Source organism: Lycium ferocissimum, chromosome 5, assembly GCF_029784015.1.
Source record: "Lycium ferocissimum isolate CSIRO_LF1 chromosome 5, AGI_CSIRO_Lferr_CH_V1, whole genome shotgun sequence".
NCBI classification, from domain to species: Eukaryota; Viridiplantae; Streptophyta; class Magnoliopsida; order Solanales; family Solanaceae; genus Lycium; species Lycium ferocissimum.
The window spans coordinates 66,209,219-66,212,473 of NC_081346.1; positions in this window are offsets into that span (position 1 = coordinate 66,209,219).

The following is a 3,255-nucleotide window of genomic DNA, read 5'->3' on the forward strand; positions in this document are numbered from 1 at the left end:
TCTTCTTGCAAAGTCCTCCAGAAATATGAAATGAACTGAGTGCCTCTGTCACAAATGAAAGGAATGGGCATCCCATGCAACCGAACAATCTCTTTAGTAGATCCTTGCCAACTTCTCCGAACTATAGGTAGCCTGAACTGGAATAAAGTGCGCAGACTTGGTCAACCTATCCATAATAACCCAGATAGCATTAAACTTTCCCAAACTCTTCGGTAGACCTAACACTAAGTCCATAGCTATCCTTTCCCACTTCCACTTGGAATGGGCATCCTCTACGTCATACCCCCCGGTCTCTGATGCTCATACTAAACCTGCTGATAATTCAAACACTGGGAAACAAACTCCACTATATCCCTGTTCATCCTGCCCCACCAATAATGTTTTCTCAAGTCATGAGACATCTTTGTAGCACCAGTATGAATAGAATAATATAGAACTGTGAGCCTCCTCCAAAATCAACTTAATCAAACCACCCACACGAGGAATGCATACGCCCCCTTAAATGCTCAAAACACCCTCATCATCTAAAATTACTTCTTTAGCCTCTCCACTCAATAGCTTATCTTGAATCTTGCACAATTTCACATCATCAAACTGCTGTGCCTCAATTTTCTCCAAAAGAGATGACCTCGCCTCCACACAAGCCAGAACCTTGCCCGGTTTCAAAATATCAAGCCTCACCATACTATTAGCCAAAGACTGGACCTCCATAGCTAAGGGATGCTCCTTAACAACTAAAAGCGCCAAGCTACGCATATTCACCGCCTTTCTGCTCAACGCATCCACTACCACATTCGCCTTGCCTGGATGATAAAGAATGATAATATCATAATCCTTGAGCAACTCCATACACCTACGCTGGCCTCGAATTTATATCCCTTTGATTGAACACATGTTGAAGACTACGATGATCCATGAATACCTCACAATGAACCCCACACAGGTAAGCTATCTAAATCTTCAAAGCGAAGACTACTGCTGCCAACTCCAAGTCACGAGTAAGGTAGGTCTTCTCATGGGTCTTCAACTGCCTCCAAGCATACCCAATCACCTTACCTTCTTGCATCAACACACAACCAATCCAATCCGATAAGCATCACAATACACAGTAAAATCTTTTCCTTCCACCAGTAATGCCAAAATCAGGCCTGAAGTCAATAAAGCCTTGAGCTTTTGAAAGCTCTTTTCACACTCATCAGACCATTGAAAAGCTACATTCTTCTGAGTTAACCGAGTCAAATGGTAAGCAATAGATAAGAACCCCTTCACGAAATGACGATAGTAACTCGCTAAGCCTACAAAACTCTAAATCTCAATCACCGAAGTAGGCTTAGCCCAATCTATAACTGCTTGAATCTTTTTAGGATCAATCATAATCCCATCCTTAGTCATTACATGCCTAAAAAATGCCACGGAGTTAAGCCAAAACTCACATTTTGAAAACTTAGTATACAGCTTATTTTCCTTCAACAATCCAAGTACAATCCTCAAATACTTCTCGTGGTCCTCGTTACAACGAGAATAGACTAAGATGTCGTCAATGAAGGCAATAACAAACAAATCAAAGTAGGGCTTGAAGATCCTATTCATCAAATCCATGAAAGTCGCGGGGGCATTTTTAAGCCCAAATGATATGACCAAGAACTCATATTGACCATAGCGGGTCCTGAAAACTGTCTTTGGAACATCCTCCGCTCTTATCTTCAACTGATGATACCCTGATCTCAAATCGATCTTGGAGAAGACCGATGCACCTTGAAGTTGATCGAACAAGTCATCTATGCAAGGTATCAAATATTTGTTCCGGATAGTAACCTTATTCAGCTGTCGATAGTCGATACACATCCGCATGGTATCATCTTTCTTCTTCACGAATAACACGAGAGCACCCCAAGGGGAAACACTAAGTCTAATGAACCCCTTGCTCAATAAGTCCTGTAACTTCTCCTTCAACTCTCTCAAATCTACCAGAGTCATACGATAGGGTAAATAGAAATAGGCTGAGTGCTTGAGTCTAAATCAATGCAAAAGTCAATATCTGGATCAAGTGGCATACCAGGCAAATTTGTAGGAAAGACCTCTAAAAACTCACTAACTACTGGTACCGAATCTAGGGAAGGAGTATCCACACTCGTATCCTGAATATGCACCAAGTAAGATAAATACCCCTTTTCCACTAACTTCTTCACCCCAAGGAGTGATATGATTTTCTTAGGAGCAGGTCTAGGAGTACCCTTCCATTTTAACCTCGGAATGACTGGCATGATCAATGTGACTTTCTTGGCATGGTAGTCTAGAATCGTGTGATAAGAAGATAACCAATTCATTCCCAAGATAACATCAAAAGCTACCATACTGAGGATCACCAAATCTACCCAAGTATCGTACAAGACCGATAGACTCGATCTACCACCACAGAATCTCCGACAAGAGTAGAAACACAAAGAGGCACATCAAGTAGATGACAAATCATATCCAAACCTATAGAGAAATATGTAGAAATATACAAGAAAGTAGAGTCCAGATCAAATAATACTGAGGTTGCCCGATGACAGACCGAAATAATACCTGTAATAACTACATTAAAAGCTCGCCTCTCGGTCTACAAAAATAATAAAGAATGAACCCGTTCCCCTCGTACCGTGTACCTCACGTGCCCACCCCAGCCGACCAGGCTCTACCTCTCTCGTCGATCGTGAGTCGCCCCTATCGCACGGCCACCTCTCCCGCATCGCGAACCACCTCTACCGAAGATCCACATGTACCAACCGAAGGTCCCGAGCCCCGGGGCGTCCGAAATCGAGAGCCCCCGCCGAGCCCTTTTTTTTTATCTAGGGCACTCCTCGAAAAGCTCCCAGGTCACCACATCAAAGCAAGCCCCCGACCGTCTTCGGTCTATGTCAATCGATACGTACAACTGCAAGATCCTCCATAGTCGAATATCGGGGCGGTGTGCTAACCTCGAGAAGTTTGTCCAACTCGATTATGCCTGTGGCGGGCCACCGCTAAACCCGGTTATCGATCGAACGGGGCCGCCAAAAATAGCATCGGTGTGACTCTTGCCCAAACGGCCCTCACCCCTAGAAAAAAAAACTATCGAAACCACCAAATCGGTGAATCCTCTATCGTCAACCCTACCACGAGTTTTAATCCTCGGGGAACTCGACCTCCGGGAAAGATCCACAATAAATCCAAATTTTGTTTTTAAGTAAAGTCGTCAACCTTTTAAGGAAGTTTTCAAACCCCCGACGAACC